The 19,636-nt window shown below is 38.4% G+C and overlaps 1 long non-coding RNA gene across 8 annotated transcripts in view; it reads left to right on the top strand.

The window, feature by feature from the left end:
• The window catches only part of LOC115493533 (uncharacterized), a 120,998-nt gene extending 112,998 nt beyond the window's left edge, over positions 1 to 8,000 (top strand). For all 8 annotated transcript variants that reach the window (XR_012053824.1, XR_012053822.1, XR_012053827.1 and 5 more), the window contains 2 exons: positions 6,095 to 6,265; positions 7,484 to 8,000. This is a non-coding gene — a long non-coding RNA (uncharacterized lncRNA). The remainder of the gene's footprint in view (positions 1 to 6,094; positions 6,266 to 7,483) is intronic.
• The last annotated feature ends 11,636 nt before the right edge of the window (positions 8,001 to 19,636 follow it).

Genomic DNA, 19,636 nt, shown 5'->3' with positions numbered 1-19,636 from the left:
ACATTGCTGCCTTCATCATTCAAAATTAGGAAACAGACCTTGCAAGGTGCAAATTCGAGGCAATATATGCAAATCTGTTATTCTAGTTCAGAAATTCAGTAGCTGTTCAAACTAATGGATCCATAAAGACTCCATAAAAGTCCATATTATCTCGAGGTTTGCTGCTGCAATTCTGTTTATTTGAACAGAAGTGTTTTTAGTGGTCTATTGGTAAATATGCTGTACCCAGCTGTTTGTTTGCCTTTCCAAGGTGGTGGAGTTGTTTGCACTGTTACAGAGAAGCAAAGGAAATTGTGAAATACTTTAGGCAAATTGTCATGTTATGTCAGAAGATTCTGCACCTGTTAAATATCTGAGTGTGCAATCTTTACACCAATACTGCTTAATAATTTAATTTAGTGCTAGGAGTAATGACACTCTGGGAAGCTTTCTCTGGGGCTTTTATTCATGGCAGTCACTTTTTCCCAAGCAGCAATAAGTGCTGGCAGGATCAGTGCTTTATATTTTAAGCCCAGTGTGACCCAAGTAGGATATTGGGCAGCTCTGTGTGTTTGCAGAGTGATGTTTTCATGTTTTTCAGAGAAGGGAGCCATACGCAGCTCACACATCAAGCACTGCAAGCAAGAGGCAATAATCCCCAAATCCATGTGACTGGGGATGGACTTTTGGGCTGTTAAATGAGTTTAAAAAAGAGAGATCGAGCTTGGCACTGGGGGTGGATGTTTGGGCTGCAAAGCATCAGCCGCTGCTGAAGTGGTAAAGATATAAGTGACAGCAATTCTCTGTCTCTTCATGCTCAAGACTGGACAGGGACACAAGTGGGGTGTTATTACTGCTGCACAATTGATTTTAGGAAAAAATATCATTAATTTCATTCAAAAAGACTGTATTCACAAGTTTTTAGCTCAGCAAGATCAAATAGGATCTCTGGAGTAATTTTTTCTTCTCTTTAATAAAACTCAACCAAGGTGTAACGTGAGAGGCACAATTCAGTTGCCTCACCTCCCAAATGCTTTGTCTGTCAGTATGTATTGATTTACATGTCTTGACACATAAAATTCAAGTTTAAAAACATCTTATTTGAGAATCTTATGCTTTTAAGGGACCTCAACAATATTCTTTAGGCAAAAGTAAAAATGCAAACTCTAGAATATTGTTTCACTTTATTTTATCCATTTGCAAATGTCATACCCAGCATTGAACATAATTGTTTAATGAAATTGTGATCTCTTCTTAATAGAAAGTCTGAAAGAGATAATTAAAAATGATGGGCTCTGGTGAGACAGGTGTCTCTAGGTTTTCTATTTGAATCACAGAGGGAGCCTTGGCTCTCCAGAGAGAGGATTCAAAGAAGTTGAACCACCAGTATGCTGAGTTGCCTGAGAGTAGGAGGAGGGATTGTGTAGCTCTCTTCCACAAAAGGAGCCTGTAAACTGATTCCTTGTGAGCATCCTGAAGTGTTCCAGTGGTGCCTGCTGATGTTTAAGTAGCTGAGTGTCTTTGAGAATGCCTGGTGCCATCCTGATACCTCACAAATGAGAGAGAAATTGCAACTATAGCAATTCCACTTTCATCAGAGTGGGAAACCTGGTTTATTTGTTAACCAAAGACAAGGATTTTTTTTCAGATTTCCCTAGAATGAAAGTCAATATCCTTCCCCAGTACTTAATCCATTTCATATTGGAAGCATTATATGAGGTTAGTTTTGCACAAATCACATTGTGGGTTTGGTAGGAAAGGTTTCATATGGTTACAGTGAGGAAAATAAATGCAAATATGAGTCCGTGATTTGCTGATGGCTTTTAATTCCCCTGCCTTTCAGTGGCATAGCTGGAGAATTGGGTTAAGCTTCTGGGCATGAGCACAGCAGGTTTCTGTATTTATTCTGTATAATCTATTTTTTCCCTTTCTTTTTAATCTTTGTTTACTTGCCAGGCTTTCCTTCGTGGCCTCCTTTCTACTCCTGCATGCTGAGTTCTGCTTTCTCATGTTGTTTACTGTAGCTTAGACATTAAAGGACAATGAAATGGACATTTTAATCAATTAACTGTAGCCTGATCAAAGATCCTTTCTTCCTTATTGTTGCTGTTGTCGTTTAAAGCGTTTTTATTCACAACATCCAGTGGGGCTTTTGATTCGCAGGGTGTGACAAAGTCACTGCCTTGCACAGAGCAGTGAGCTGGAAGTCTAAAAACTGCTTTTGATCACGGCCTTGCTTTAATCACAGGTGGTGTCAGAGCTCTGAGCAGCTCAGCTCTGCTCGTGGGCTGATGCTGAAGGCAGAGGGGAGAGTTTTGGCACAGTGTTATAAATGAAAATTTGTCCAGCCAAATTAAAATGATAAAAATAAATATTTATTTTGCAATCAAATTCTATCTAGCCAGCCACCACGAAAGAACAGTGCTGAGCCCGGGGTCGGCCCTGGGTGTGCAACAAAGAGGTCAGCCTCAGTAGAGGTTTTCCCCTATGCCCACACACTTCTATCCTGGCACAAGTGGTTTTTATAGGGAAAATTCCGCCCGAGGCCAAGATTTCAGCAATCAGTCTTTTCTTCTATTCAGAGTCCATATGTTAATAAGATTTTCTTTTTGGTGATGAGGGAGAACAATTCCGTGTCTGGAGTTTGTTGATTCACATGGATCTGCCCGAGCATTTCCATGAGATCCATCCCAGGTCGTTTATGCCATGATCAGCACCCGGGGTCCCGTATCTCCCCAGCCATGGCCCATCCCCATCTCCTGGCCAGCCAGACCTTCTTACTTGTAAATCAGTTTCCAAAATACACACAGTCTCGCCTACAAGGGTGGGGGGGAATCCTAATACAAACGTGTGTACTCTAACAAATATTCAATATCACATATATCATATTAGAAATGGCGCGAATTATATCTACTACACATAAAACACAGCAAAGCAATCACTGAGCAGCGAGCACAGGCAGAGAGGCTGAACCTCACACACCAGCCCTTCACCCAGCTCCTTTGCCTTTGAGGCTTTGCTGAACGTTTTCCTCTTAAAAGAGAAAAATAAACACCTTCCATCTCAATTCTTGTCAAGGGGATAAAGGAGGGTGTTATTCACATGAGCTCACCTGTTTGTGGATATTCTGAGTTGGAAGGGACCTCACCAGGATTATCAAACCCACCTCTTAAGTGACTGGCCCATATAGAGATTGAACCCACAATTAAGAGTGGGTTTTAAATAGTAAATGAAAATGTAATTTAAATTTAGTAATTTAAATAATAAACTAAAGTGGGTTTTTAATAGGCTCTAAAAATTAAAAATAGGCTCTAACCAACCCTGTCTCAGAATTGGAATTTTAAAGTGCTTTACAACAACAACAACAACAAAAATATACTTCATATCACATGTTAAAGCACATTCTTCGCTTCCAAGATTATTAGTAAAAAGAAATACAAAAGCAAATAACAATAACCATTACAAGTACTTTATAAAATATCTTAAAACAAACAAAATTAAGTCATGCATTTTTTAATCAAAATACACAAGCACTCACACAAATGTTTCATATGTCCAAAGATCAAGCAAAAGCAATCATAAATGCTTGTCCTGTCAACTTGTGCAACCTCCTGTATCCACAGGAGCTGTCAATCCATGAAAATTGCAGATATCACAAAATATCTATATTTTAAGAAATTAAAAAATATCCAGATATCAGTAGACTCCTTTTCAAGTATAGTTCTTACCTCCTTACATACAGAACAACTTCAGCCAAACATGTTTGTCATCACTCTTTATAAGTATTTACTTCCCTAGATATGCCTCAAAAAAAGAAAAACAGATAATATTCCAGTGTACACAAGAAAAAAAACCCCACGTTTTAAATAAATTATTTAATTTAGTTTTTTCCTTTTAAGTGTGCTGCTTCCCTCAGCTGCCTTTTCTGCCTTTGAGTATTATGCACAACAAAGCAAAGAAGAAAGTGCATCCTATAGCCCACCCAAACATTTGTGTGGGCAAATTTGATGACTTTTTAAAAGAAAACATGACCTGAACATGCAGTGTCAATAATAACCACGTATTCCTTCTGATCCTATAGTTCTGAAGGCAAACAATTAATTTTCAGATTTCCACATATATATAAATGCACACAAGGAGGAAATGGGTCTGTTGTGTTTCCTGCATGTTTTTTTTTCCAATCTATCTTCCCCACTGGCAGTGGTTAATGAAAAAGATTATTTTATTAATTAAACATTCAAAACAATACAGTTTGTTGCTGGCAGCCACTTGTTTGCAATAATCTTCTCTGCATCATAACCCTCTATTTTTGTATTTAATTGCTTTTCCCTTTCCCTTCCTCTGGAGCACTCTTTGAAAATCTCTCCTGACCTTTCATGCTGCTTTTGCATTTCACATAATTTCAGTTAAGAAATGTTTAATTATTAAAATAATCACTTCTGCTTTTAATCTGTTTATGTTTTTCTGTCTAGCTCTTGATCCTCTGCTGTAATTCCTCATGATCCCAACAATGCCTGTGCTAAGGGGAGAAATGATCTCTCCCAATTCTTAGGGAGAGATCATTTCTGCACAGTTATAGGTCAGCCTTTAGTCTAACAGGAGCTTCCATCAAGCCACCTACCAAGGAATATTGATCTTAAATAAAAGATAGTGTCAGGTTTGAGGTCACAGAGGTTTACATGCAGGTCAGAAACAAGAGAACGACCCTGCTTGAAATATCAGTGAAGGCTTCACCTTTCTATCATCAGGTGCACTGCACATAGAAGGGGTAAATCTGTAGCGAAAAATAAAATAAAATCAAATCCATAATGATAAATAAAATAAAATAAAATAAAATAAAATAAAATAAAATAAAATAAAATTAAATTAAATTAAATTAAATTAAATCCATAATGATGATGGTGATGCTCACAGCCTTTAGCAGAGAAAATCTATTTGTAGCTGTTCTGCTATAAAACTCATGACAAAGCCGCCAGGGCTTAAGACAAACATAATTCATGCCCAGCTTTTTTATACATTGAAACAAGCTTTATTTACAGATTTGGTATCTCTGCTAGTTCTTCCTCTCTTTTTTATTTTTTAAAGAAAATTTGGTATTTTCCTTGTGAATTTATTGAGAACCTAATATATCATATTCAGCCAAGCACAGATTTTTAGCCCCAAGATAATTAGATGATACAAAAGCTAAAAAGGAGCATTTTTACAGATGTGGCTGTGAAGAGTTATCAAAACCTTCAAATTCCCAAACAGCAAACAACTGCTGAACCAGTGGGTTTTCTGCAGATGTATAGATGTAATCTTCACTTTTCCTTCTTTTTTCTTTCTTTTCTTTACTGAGTAAGCAAGGGGGATTGAGTGAGTGACAGTGTGAGAGGATCCATCCAGAATAAACTCAGAAAGAAATGGGGGAAATTTGTTGCCACTCACTGTTTATTTTTTTACATCTCTTTCATTCTGAGCTGCCTCTGTTTTCCCGTAAATCAGACTTTATGTATAATTCTACAAAGTTTAACATCCTGCAATATCAATCCCTGACTCATCAGACAGAAGATATGGAAGAGAATTCCTCTGTATTTCCATCTCTAATTAACCCTGGTGTAGAAACCCTGTGGTGAATCTTTAAATGAGCTTTAGCTAATTGCTCACCTCTGGAACACAACTACAGAGCAATGGAGCAGGGAATTTTGGGTCCTTCAGGGAAGATGGCTCTTTACACCTCTTGTCAAGGCTGTGACTAAATGTGATAAATTAGTTCTCAGTTTTTCAGTTTATTTACAGGTTTGCCTGACCACAGACAGAATATTTGAGAGAATTTTATTTAGGAACACCTGGGTTGCAATATCAATAGGCAAAATTGCTTGTAGTGTGTTATGCTTACCAAGGTTGTTCTCTCACACAAAAAAAGCCCAAAAAATAATAAGGGTTTGGAAATTAAGTTTATTACAAGGAAAAATAAACTAGTTGTCCTTATAAAATAAAAAAATAGGGAAAAAAAAAGAAAAAAAGAAAAAAAAGTCATGTGAAATTATTAATTTCCTGTAATTTAGTGTTGTAGAAATGCATTTTCACAATGTGCAGTGGTACTAAGCATTTATTGTACCTTTGTTTCCCACAGAGAATGGACTTCATTCTATTGGAGATCCCATCTCAGGCAGCCTAAAGTGATTATGGAGTAGCAGAGCAGCAGCAGCAGCATTATTGCTGTGGGGAGGGTTGATGCTCTTGGTTGCACTCATTTCCCCTTGGGAAGACTTGCCTGCTTCTCAGAGCAGCCTTAATTACAAAGGTGAGTGTTGAAAATTACTGTCAGCAGGTAAAACAATGATAAAGTGCCAGGGAAGGGAAATCCTCCAGCTCTGTGAAGCTGCAGCCTCTTCAGGGGTAAATATTTGGGAGGCACCTGCCAGGTGGACTCACAAGAGATTACTTATGGACACAAAACTGTCTTTTTGTGCCCAGGGATTTTCTAAACTATTGAATTATATTCCACACAAGATAAGGTAAGCATTTGCACCAGTGGTGAGTTGTTCAGTTTGCTAGATCACTGCCTGATTTTCACACAGGACTGTTTAGTAGTGAAGAAGTTAAATTAAATGTGTAGCTCACACTTTGTATGTTCAGTTGACTATTTAGGTAAAAAATGAGGCTATAAACTCCCTGGTATGTTTAAATAAACTTGTCCTCTGTCCAGTGTTGTCAAAAAGGAGTACAGTTCCCCTGGGGAAAAAAAAAAAAGGTCACTATATGGTTTAGCAGGAATTCCCAAGCTTCTCCAAATCCAGAACACCCAATTTGTGGGCTAAGCTCTCGTATTCTTTTAAAGATTTACAGTGATTTATTTTCAGTGTCAGCAACAGCATCATCATTACTGGAAGATCCAACTGTACCACATGTTACTTTAATAAATCATCAACCTTTAAAATCGATACTCCAATGAATTGAATCAAATGAAACCGTTTCTGCTGCACAGCTTCACCCACAAAGTCAAAACCTTTGCTGTCCAAGTTCATAAAATTTCTATCATCTGGTTAGACCAAAGCCATCAGACACAGTTCCCCAGACTCAATGTCAAACAAACCTAAACTGTTGATAGATTTATATTTTTTTTTATGTCAGCCCATCAATGTGCCTGTGTTATATTATGGCATTTGCTTCCTCTGAAGTGACATGAACTGCTGCTTTATTTCATATCCTGAAAAGATGCCACAAGTGAGGTCTGACCTGCCCTTTTTCCTCTTTGTAGAGTCCTGCATTTCTGTTCTGAAGGAGCCCTGTCCTCCTTTACCTCCTTTTAAATCTGCTCTTGCAGAAAAAAAATAATAGCTCTATTTGTTTCTATCAAGTTTGCTCACTGGCCAAGTATGTGGCATAATGAGTGTGTGTATTTGTAAAGACATATTTGTCATCTGTGCAAGGATGTTGGAGTTTCTGGTAGGATTATTTTGGTGTTCACTACATTTTTGGCTGGGAAGTCTCATGGAATCTCTTGTGATTTATTTTCCAGCTGGAATTGCTTCCTACTAGTGATGAAGAAATAATTTCTTCTGGCTGAGAAACCCTACATTGGTAGACCTTCTGTCACAGCTCTCACACACAAGGAGAGAAAATGAGTTATTTGCAGAATCACAGGATGGGTAATGCAATGATGCCATTATTTGAGTGCACAAGGATGTTCTAGCTGCTGAGCTGATGAAGAAAATCCAGACAGCATTTCTTTTATAAACTCCATGTCTTTCTCTTTTAAATGTTCCATTTTCACCTACCATGAAACAGCAAGAACATTTATCCAGCCCAGAAGATGAAGCCACAGGTAGAACAACCAATTTTCTGTTCTCATGTGATCATTTTCCCAGCTTCAGTTTTAATTTGATGGCAAATACCAAAAAATATTTGGAGCAGTTTGCCCTAACTCAGCTGTAATCAGAAATACTGATTTTTGGCTGATTTCAGTGCTTGTGTGCTTACTTGTGGTTCCCTCAAAGACCTGAAAAATAAAAATAAATATATTTTAGCAGATTTTCTTCCTTGTTTTCAGCTGTCATCTCTTGCAACATCCTTAAATATAAATTTTTGAAAGCTGTGGTGTCCTGTGAGCAAGCTGCTGCCACTGGGGAGAAACCATTCCCTCTCTGTGCTCTGATGGTGTTGATCACACAGGACATTTAGGATTTTCTCCTCTTCTGTGTGTTTTGCCTCCTTACTAACTGCAGCAGCATCAAATTTTTAAGTCCATACCCACTTTCCTAATTGCTGTGACATTTTGGGTTGAGCTCCATCCTCTCACCTTACAGTCATTTTCCTGGTTGTAACAAGGAGGGTGGGTGAGCCCTTCCTGTCTTGCAGAGATGGAGGAAAAATTTGAATTCTGACACCAAGTTTGTGTCAGAATTCAAATCAGAGAATCTGTTTGGTGTCCTTGTCACAGGTTATGACTCTCCTTGTCAGCACAGGGGTGCTTGGAGCATCTGCAAACTTCAGGACTCTTTTCTGCCTGCTCCCCTCTCCCTGTTCTGGTGCACTGAAGTTTTCCTGTGCCCATATTCCACCTACTCCTGCTCGTCTCGATGCCTTCTGGCCATGCTGTGATGGAAAGGGCTGCCTCAGGGCTCTGAGAACTTTAAAGGAGGTATTGGGAGGTGTTAGAGCCTTGCAGATTTATAGAGTTGTTGCTGGACATCATAAGTCTGTGAACTTAAAAAAAAATTGCCTCAGGGATGTGTGGGTTTAAGGGCTGAAGGATTTAGGGATTTAAACATCCTTTTAATAACTAGGTAACTCACCTTTAGATCTTCCAGAAAAAAACCCAAAAAAAACCCACCAACCAAAAAACCCCTATTAAAAAATTATCATGCTGGACAGCTACAGTAGATAGGACAAAATTAGACCTGTCTTCCCAAAGTTTTATTTGAAATGTGGGATGTCACTCTGTACCACTACAGTTCCCAGCAAGGTGTAGATTTATACCAGGGGCAGAGACAGAATTTCAGTGGAGAATGTGAAATGACAAGGTTGATCTACATTAGCAATTATTTTTGGAAAAATATTCTGAGATTCTTACACCTTAAAAAAATTTTACTTACTGTGTTTATTTATTTTTAACCAATACTGGAGTACTTTTAGCTCTGATATTCCTCAGGGTGGAAAGTCATCTCAGCTGCTGTCCAGTGACTAGTCAGGGAAGAAATCAGTGAGTTATCCTAGGTGTAATGGAGTTTACAGGTAAGTTCAGCAGTTCAGCTCAGAGAATAAGGACATCAATTGCTCAGGTGTCTGAGGACTGCAGGACTCTGCAAATCAAGGCTTGACAGAGGTGCTGTGTTGGATGAAGGCAGTGCTCAGTGAGCCTTGCTCTGGGCACAAGCAGCTCCTGTTTGTATCACAGCTGCTTCCACTCCTTGACCTGTGCTCACACTGCTGAAATCTTCTTATGAGGAAAGGTTTGATTGAGAGGGTCATTATTCAAAAATGTAATAAAGTCAGGGGTGTGAAGGAGCAGAGGTCATTTAGATGTCATTAGTTACATGCTATTAAGTGGAGATTAGCTTGTGCTCATTACAGATTGAAGAAAGTACTCCTGGCTCTCTCTTCTGGGTGTGTTGGGCAAAAGAAACAAACATAATCAAAGGAAACGAGTTGTTAGTGGTTCATTATGAGAACTGGGTTAAGACTGTGTTGTTGGAAACTCAGTCATAGCAGGGAGGTTTGTCACCCTGGAGAAATAAATGCAGTCTCAGGCTCTGACAGCAATGCTTTTATAGGCTCCAAGGAAAAAGGGATCCTGTATCTAAGCCACATAAGAAAATGATTCATAATATGGGATTCTAATACCAACTTGAAGAAGTTTATTTGTTGCCTCAGAAATTCCACAGAAGAAATAGCAAATCATATAGCACAACAAATGATGTAAAACCCCCCTAACTTCAAAAATTCAAAGCACCACATTCTTAGTCTTCAAAAAAAGCTTTGTGATTTTTCCACACATTGAAAAGGAAACCCAGTAGTCAATTATGATCAAAGGCATCTCACATCTTCTCTAGCCCTCTCCAATAAGTAGCTCATTTCATTTTCCTACTCCAATTCCAGCCCAGGCCACAGTGATAAAATAATGACAAAGCTGCACTTGAGGGATTGTATCACCCATAGCTTTCCTTTCCTTTTTCTTGAGCACTTATTAATGTATAAGCAGGCTTTCCTTATTACCACAAGGCAGATTGGTTTCTGTAACAACCAGTCTGGTGAGAGACCCTCAAAAAGCCTGCAGAGATTCACATTCAGTTTTACCTAATATATTTAAATTTCAGTAGTTTTATAAAAAAAGAGTGGTGAGACAAACATTTTATATATTAATTTAAAATTCATGTTTTCTTTGTGGGGAAAGAAGCAGGGAGGAAAGCAGGATGAAAGGTGACCTTAAAGAAGGTGTTTAACAGACCAGGTGTACTACAATAACTTATATATATTTATATTTTAATTTATATATATATATATTATATATTTTGAAATTTTACAAGTGCAAATTAAAGATGTATTTCTTTGTATTTCTTTATTCTGCTATTCTTCTCCCTCACTCCCCCATTTTAAATATAATTTTCTACAGTGTGGCCTGTAGCAAGACTAGTCAAGATTCCCAATAAATAACAAAAAGGATGTAGATGTTGAAAGGTTCAGTTGCACTGTCTTATTGCACTACCCTGTGCTTTTAATTTCAGAAATTAGCAGCAATGCCTACTAAATCCCACACAGCCCTTCCCCTATCTGATAAAAAAATGATGTGCATGACACAGGATATTTTGGATTCTTTCTAAAAGGAGGGGGTTAAACTGGGATCTTGAGATGATCTCTTTTTAAGTTTTGTAGTCTGGAGGAAAGTTAATTTATGAATTTTGGCATGGATGCATCACCTCTTCAAAATGTAATATTTTTTCAGTGGCATTAATTCAGCAAACTGTGTTTTGTAAACCAGTTAGGACTAATTTGTAAAACTTTTCCCTGAACTTGAAATATGAGTTCATCCACTGCCAGCACTTGTCACCTTCTGGGGTTCACTTATTAAATAATGGAGTCTGAGGAATAAATGTAGCAACAAAGTGGCTTTATTAGGTTGGTGGCAATGAACAAGGAGAAGAATTAGAGTGAGGAGCAGAAGTGTTTTCTCTGTGTCCCATGGAGGCAGAGAAGCTGTGACCTGTCAGGACCTTCTCTCCCTCATTTCATTGTGAACGATCAGCATCAGATCTCCTGCACGCCCCCAAACCTGCCTCTCCCATTTCTGATGTCCACAATATTTATGGGAGGTTCTTGTATTTTCACAGCCTCTATGAATCATTTTTAATTACTTGTGCATATGCAGAAACAGCAATTTAGGTCTTGTGGAACCCGATCTTTTGCAGCAGATTTATTTAGTTCTCTGCAATACTGCTATAACTAATTTATACATGGCTGAGCTCTGAAACAAACAATTTGTTCTGTAGGAAGGGAGATTTTGCAAATAGGAATAAATGTAATTAACGACAGCAATATTTCATGATAATTTGAAAAAGAATTGGTTTGGGGTTTGATTACCATTTATATGTGCATTAATTTACAGTACTTCAAAACATACTACTCTCTGGTAGCAATTAATTTTTAACTTTTTCATGGCAAAGATCTACACACAAAATGCAAAAAAAATGAGTGAGTCAGGCCTGTAAGATCTCAGGAAAGCACTAAGAGTCAGAGTATGCACGTCTAATTCAAGTCTGGTTTAATAAAGTTTTAATTACATGTTAATTATTTATTCATTTAACATTACATGTTAAATATTTATTCATATCAACAATTTATTAAATTGTTTATCCTCCTATTTTATCAACATCCTCAGGTGTCCCAGCCTAGGAGCTGCAGTTCTTTCAGTGGCTGACAAAACTTCAGGCAGTGAAGTGCTGCAGTGCAGGATTGCATTTAAGCTAAAGTTGTTGAGATGACACTTTTAGGTGGAGGAGGAGGAAGTCCTTGACACTTCGCAGTACCCAAATTTGTGAATTTTAAAGCTTCTCTGACACCCTAAAAGTAAAGCCAGTACATTACCAAGGAGCAATACTGAAGTAAAAATTTCACCCTGTACTTTTCTTGATGGCACCACGGCTCATTTTGAAGTATTCAAAAAAATAAAGAATATCTCTCAGAGATGCCTTCCTCCCACCCATGGAGGAGTCCTCCTGTTGAATGAGTCTTTTAAAGACATTTTTCCTTAATGTGCACAGAGAAAGCTCAGCCCCAAAATTCTCTGGAGTGTTCCAAACAGCAGCACAGTGTAATCAGAATGTTTTGTTCTGAGACCTGCTGAATCACAAGATGTGGTGATTTTGGCCTTGCAAACTGTGCACTGAACACCTGTGTTGAGTGAGTGGATTTTATATCACTGCTCAAATCAAGCTCTGTTCATTCAGCTGGGTTTTCTCTCATTCTCTCCTGCACTGCTTTTTCTTTTAAAATTATAATTTGCAAAAGAGGATGTGGCACTGTCATAGGGACTTACCCTGTTGTTCTGTACAGTCAGCACTTAAACCTGTATATTCTGTAACATTAGTAATACTCGAAGTTTATTCCCAGAGTCTAATATTGTATAATGATTTCACCTCTTTTATGGGTAGCATGCAGTGTCCATGCTATCTTATTTTTATGCAGTTATTAAAAAGGAAAAGCAAAATAATATGTCATATACCAAGCTTTATTTAAAATCTGCGCTTCTGAGTTTTCCTCCATTATTTTTATATGACTTCTCTGCCATGCCAGGTTCATACAGAAGTGTCACAAAATCTTTTGCTGCATAAAATAATAGCAATGCAGTTTAGACTATAGTTAGAAATTGCAACCTCTGAGAAGAGCTTCTTGATTCCAGATTTTGGATGGGGCAGGTGGGAAGACGTTGGCAATCAAACCTATTTATTCAGTTGATTAATTAGAAAATCAGCCTTTTCATGATTATGGTATGTTAATTCCCAGGCAAGCATAAATGTGAGAGATCTTTTCCACAGCCTGTAAAATAGCACCTGGCTCTTGCAGAGACCCAGTGCTTCCACAGTAAACTGTTCATTTATCCTCCACTAGGCCTTCTCACAGACTTAATATTTCTTCTGCTTTCCTATGCCACAGATACCATTTACTGCTCTTGCCTGTCAGAATTTCCTTCTCCTTCTGGAAGAGCCCTGGGAATGGTTCTTTCCATGATATTAAACAGACAAATCGGTTTTTGGTGCATGTGCAGTTCTCCCCATGGACGTGTGGCTTGTGCTCTGATCCACAGTGCTGCTGCAGGGACAACTCTGAATCCCAAATAAACTGAGCCATTTATTCCTCTGCATCTCTTCCTCTGCTTCCTTCCTGGCCAAGATTTGTTCTCAGGGAGACAGATGGATGTTTATGGAATGTGTCAGATCTGCACTGCTCCTTCTACCTTCAGTTTTATGAACCTCTGCTGACTTTTAATTCCTTGACAAGGAGGCTGCTGTAAACAACTCATATTTTATGTATCTGTGAAATGTAATCATGACTTTTATGATGTTATTGACTGATGGCCTTCACCAGTTGAGCAGGAAGGGTTGGAAGATTCCAGATTTGGCAGGAATGGGCGACTGCTTTGAGATATTTGGTATCTGTGCAAGATGCTTGATGTCTCCAAAGGGATTTCTGAAAATAAATCAGGCCTTTTCCTCAATAAGCCCTAAGTTTCCAGTGAACATAGCAGACTCAGCTTCCAAAGGTGGCCTTCTAGGAAAGGTGTCAAACAGAGCAAGTTTTCAGACCCCTTTACCGCATTTTTATCACATTGTTATTGTTCTCTGTGGTTTTCTTTAGATAGCTGCCAAATTTTGGATGACTGCCATAGGCATAACCTGTCTAGGAAAGTCCACAAGTATTATAAAACCTTTGTCCATACCTTTGCTGAAAATTCAGTCCCAAAAACCAGAATTCCATGAAGGCTGAGATGCAGTCTACCCTCTGCAGTGACCTGCACTCTTTTTAAAGCAGATGATGGAACTTCACTTTTTTATACAGATAATTCAGAGGCTGTGTATATAAAAAGTCTTATAATTGAGGGTGGTCATACAGACAACTTCATGGCTGCTTGGAATGAGAGCTTGTTGGAAATACTTGAAAATTCCATTTATTTTATCTTTGAAGAAGCCTGGTTAAAAAAAAAAAAATCACTGGCTGCTTTTATATTATTATCAGTTTTGGAACATATAGATGGAGGAGGGTGTAAATAGTGTATTTTTATCTGCTGTTGCACAAAACACATGCACACAGCACTCTTCTCTCTCTGTTTCCTCATTTCCCTCCCTTCTCTCTCCCAATTGAGCCCTTCCAGTACCTGAAGGGAGCCTTCCAAAAATATGGAGAGGCACAATTTACAAGGGCCTGGAGTGACAGGACAAAGGACACCGGCTTCAAATTGAAAGAAGGTTTATATTAGGTATTAACAGGATGTTTTTTACTGTAAGGATGGTGAGGCCCTGGCACAGGTTCCCAGAGCAGCTGTGGCTGCCCCTGAATCCCTGGGAGTTTCCAAGGCCAGGTTGGACAGGGCTTGGAGCAGCCTGGGGCAGTGGAATGTGTCCCTGCCATGGCAGGGGTGGCACCAGATGGGTTTTAAGGTCCCTCCCAACCAAGCATCCTGTTTCTTTTTATAATTTCCAAAGACAGGCATATTTCTTCATTGTGGAAACTGACAACCAAGCCCATCCAAGTCCACCAGGGCTCCTGGTTGCTTCAAAAATGTCACAAATTCCCAAGTGGGCTTTCTGAGTCTCTGCCATCACCTGAGTCACTGAAATGCAAGAATGACAATGATCAAATCCTGTTGCAAACCTCTATCACAATTGGGTGGAGGTCTGTGTGTTTTTGTTTTTTGGATCTGGGGGTTTTATTTATTTTTTAACTTGGTAGAACTATTTGTATTGTATTGTATTTCATATGTATACATATGTAATATGTGTTGTATTGTATTGTATTGATATGTAGAACTATTTAGTGTCAAATGCAGTTTTGTTTTGTGGAGTCAGACTATTTTTTAAACGTTGGTGAAGGTGCCTCCAGGCATTGGTTATGTGCCTCTCATGTAAATAAAATGCTGTCCTGCTGCTCAAGTGACTTTTCATACATGGATTCATGTATTACAGAGAGGGAGGAAATGCTAAATTCACTCCCCTCAGGGTAACTAAGGAGAGGTATTTAAGATGGCAGAGTGGATATAAATAGTGCAGTACTTGGGTATCAACACCACATTCTCCTCAGCTGAAGTGTAGCAAGCTGACATTTTTTCTCCCTAATTACTTTCGTACATTCCTTCAACACATAAACCCAGCAATAATTCCTTTTCAGAGAGTCTAACTTTGCTGTGCAGGCCCCTTTTAAAGGGATTTTACTGAGGAAAAAAAAGAAGGTTCAAGCTGTCCTATAAGTACAACTGATTCCTCAAAAAACTCCTTCATTCTGTGGCAGAGTCTATTGTTCTGTCAAAGAATTTCACTCACTTCAAAAATATTTATGCTGAACTGCAGGTGTCCTTTTCTCTTTTTGTTTGTCATGACATAGATGCATTCTCTTTGCAAAGGAGGTTCAGTTACTATTGAGTTACTATAATATTTTTGTTTCCATTTATATTTTATTCAGCCCTTCCTTTTTTCCTTTCATTTTTTTTTCCATTCCTATCTTGAAAATAGATAGGACTACAAGTGTAGCTTCAAGATTAGATCAACAAAAGCAGTGCTCACTTTTCCACTGAAAAACTGTCTTTTGCTGAGTACCAATTTGGCAACTTTTGGAGATAAATGACAGTAGATTAAAAACATTGGGTCCCTGTGCCCTTTTCATTCCATTAAGAGCTAACATGTGTATAATTACCAAAGCAAATGTGCAGCAGGCAATCATGTAAATACCAATAAAGGTTTCTTAGTGGCAAAGCTGATTTCATGTAAATAACTCCCCTTAATTTGTTTTAATTTAAAAAAAAGCCTAATTACAGAGAGCAGCTTACGTCGATCAGCATGCTCAGATGAATACTGGTATAGGTCAGCCATAAATAAATTTAAAAATTAGTAAATAATCTATGTAAAGAATTTTTTTTTTAAATAGTGTCAGATAAGAAAAGTTGATTTAGACTACTGGCACTGGATGAATGTTGCTGGATTCATCCCAGACAGTTAAAGAGTGAAGGAAAGATGAAAATAATTCAACTGGAAGAAAAGGAGAAAAAACCCAACAAAGCAACACAGTCCCTCCCTTCCTGCCTTCTCTTCCTCCCTCCCTCCTACCATTCCCTCCTCAAAAATATCCATCATGTGTTCCTATTGCTACTGGGGACATGAAACAAAGTCTTAATCTGAGTAAAACAGATTTTCAGATATTTAAAAGAAATAACAGCGGCCTAGTGGTAAATTTGATTATTATCTAGAAATGTGTTTTGATTATTATCTAGAAAAATATGGAAAAATTGACTTGTCCTGTTACGCAGAGAAGCAGAAGATATTTTTTTCAAAAAAGGATTTAATTATAGAATGGACTAGATACTAATTAAGTGGATCTACTAATTTCTACTCTTCCTTTAATAATTTCAGTATTTTAAAAACACTTTGAAAATCAAAGATTAGCAGGACCATCACCAGTAAGGAAAAAAAAATACAGAATTAATAGATCAATGTAAGGTTCTTTCCCCACAAGAAGAGTTCAGATAAGAACAGATAAGAATTTTCTTTTTATTTTTAAATCCTATGATTTTCCTTCTGTTCTTTGAAGGTAAGATTTATGTGATCATATTGTTTATCTCCTGCTCCAATAAACTTTTGACCTTGCCAGTGATTTTAAGTCAAATTTGACAAAGGATTAGAGGTCTCAATGTTTTGGTTATAAAAAAAAAGTCAAATAAGGGTGGCAAGGAAGAAGGGAGAAGATAATGGTGAGCTCTGAATTTGATGCCATTGTTAAACATGAGAAAATCTAATACCAATCTATGTGAAAATTGCCCCTTTTTTTACCTACTGTAAAGGGAAGATGAAAGAAAGCAACCTGCTCCAAAAATATTAAAGTTTTTATATTTATGGGGTAAGTACCACCAAATTTTTAAGAAGGTCCATATAGATTTGGTGCAACAATTTTTTATATTAATTAATTTCTATAAAGAAGTGCAATAACTTCAACAGCTCTTAGAAGATGAAAGCTTCTCAGTCCACTTCTAATACAGAGGTGAAAAGGCATAGAAATTTCATGTTCAAATTCTTGCTTTTTTTTGGCTCATTTTCCCAACAAGACTTGAGTTCCCTAAATGCCTTGGCTGAGGGATTGAACACCAGTGAGAATTTAATTGTTCCCTGGGGATAGAAAAGTTTGAACTGTACAACACAAATTGTCTCTGTAGCTCCATGAATAAAGATGTAAATGAAATACCTGAAATTGCTCACAGGGTATCACCAGACAAAACTGGGGCTTTATTCTAGTGCTAAAAAGAGGAAGTTTAGCATTTCATGGGAGGAGATAACTTCCTAAAAATCTGACGATTCAAAATTCAGCAGTAGGTCAAGACCCACTGTGTCTGCCAAACCTCAGAAAAGAAAAACAGCTGTGCATTTGCACAGCCCAGGAAAAAGTTTTATTAATGAGTTAATGAGTTTTATTTCTCATTAACATATTCTGATGTGATTTTTAATGAATTAAATGTATCTCCTCAAGATGAGTTTTGCCAGTGACAGTAACAGGTGAGTGATCCCTCCCTGCCCTCTGGACAGATGTATTGTATCTTCTCTCACCTGTCCAGCTGAGGATGGGAGTGATAGAACAGCTTTTGTGGGCACCTGGTGTCCAGGCAGAGCCAAAACCCCACAGCCTAGAAGGCTGTAGCTGCAGCTGTGTTGTTTAAAATATTACATGAAAAAAAGCTTTCAATCAAGGCCACTCTTTCAGTGGCAGAAGATGAAACAGTTTACTGGTTTGTATCTTTTCCCCAGATATTATTATACTCGGCCATACATCATTCTGCTGCGTTTTCACAAAAAGCCATTGATTTAAGCATGACTTGGGAGGCAGAAGGATGTTCAGCAGAGTGATTGCTCTGGTGGAATCGTGAGCTGTGCTCAGGAGCTGTGGGAAAGCATACAACTTGTTAAACACATTATAGATTTACTGTCCTCTGTGGATATGTCACTGCCAGTGACTTCTCAGTTCAGACAGCATCTTCTTTTAAAGGTGGAGCCCCTGTTCTTCCACCCAAAAAGGTTCTGGTGCACTGAGATTTGTGTCTGTGGTCAAGTGCACATATACACAATATTTTTGTATTCCTTCATCCACGTGAAAAAAAAAAGAAAGGAAGTTTTCTTTTCTTAATCTGAGGCAGTTCAGTGGGAGAGGCTGAGTTACAGTCCTCTGCCTCCTACGATCAATTGGTTTTCTCTTTGAAAATGAAGACGCACAAAAGCTCAGCAGGGCAGATCTTCTGTGCTTCATAGCTCTGCTCTACCTGTAGCAGAATCCTATTTACAGCCAGCAATGGATTGAAAAGAGTATCAGGCTTAGATCAGCACCTTCAGTGCTTACACACAGCCTGGCCTCCTGCTTGATTGATAGAGTACAAGTTTTCCTTGGAGGTTCAATAAGGAGGACTGAAATTGATGTCTTTACCCCTGTGGTACCCGCTGGTATGTTCAGCTGAATAAATAAAATATGGTTCCCTATCCTAGAAAGCAAAAGAGTAGATCCAGCTGCCCCAGATTTCAGCAGCAGCATTTTATTTATGCAGCTGTAAAACATATTCATGTCTTTAAATGTATCCTCTGGAAGGGAAATACAAATATTCGGAGAACACTGCGAGTGTGCTGAGGCGTTAGAGGTAAAATGGTTGCAAGCTATGCTACCCTAAATTTCAGTTTATCAGGCTTTCACTTTTGGGGAGAGGTGTTGCTTAAGGGGGGAGTGGAAGATAGGACAAGGTTTTGTCTCGCTAGCAGAATTTTTTCATCATCTTTGCCCCCAATCCTTTGCAAGAAATGTTCTGTCTTTCCAAAAGCCTGGAGTTAGCAAGTTAGTGTGCTGAGAGCAGGAATGCATTGTGGGCCTCAGTGAAATGAGTCTTTTCACTACCAGGATCAGCTTTTACTTAAAATAGAATCATTGTCATTCCATAGGAGGGGGGAAATAACAGCTGAGTCTCAAGAAAAATAAACAGCCATCAGCATGTTCTGCAAACAGGGATGAGAAATGTCCACTATAATCACCGTGAACATCCTGTGCATGTATAGGTTTGCAATACAAGCAAAACAGTGTAAATGCTAAACCCCTGGTCCAGATGAAAAAAATCAATCTCAGCTTTCCCCCGAGAGTGTATTGCTGTTCTGAGTGCTGTCTCCAGATGTGTCTCACCTTTCAGAGCTGGTTTGTGTGGGGAAAGGCAGATGAGGCCCATGATGGCATTAAAAAACACCAGGGATGGGATTGATCTCATCCATCTGAGCCAGCTATGGGTAAAAAGGCAGCTCTGGTTTAATGTTTTACCAATCAGGTATTGTAAGCGCTGATAACCACTCACCTGCCTGAAACACTCATTAGCATTTAGTTTGTTCTCAAGAGTACAGAAAAAGCAAAGTGTGAATAAAACACAGAGAAAATTGAGTTTAAGAGGGATGCCAGC

The sequence above is a fragment of the Taeniopygia guttata genome, chromosome 1 (assembly GCF_048771995.1).
Source record: "Taeniopygia guttata chromosome 1, bTaeGut7.mat, whole genome shotgun sequence".
Taxonomy (NCBI): domain Eukaryota; kingdom Metazoa; phylum Chordata; class Aves; order Passeriformes; family Estrildidae; genus Taeniopygia; species Taeniopygia guttata.
This window is presented reverse-complemented; position numbering and strand designations above follow the sequence as displayed.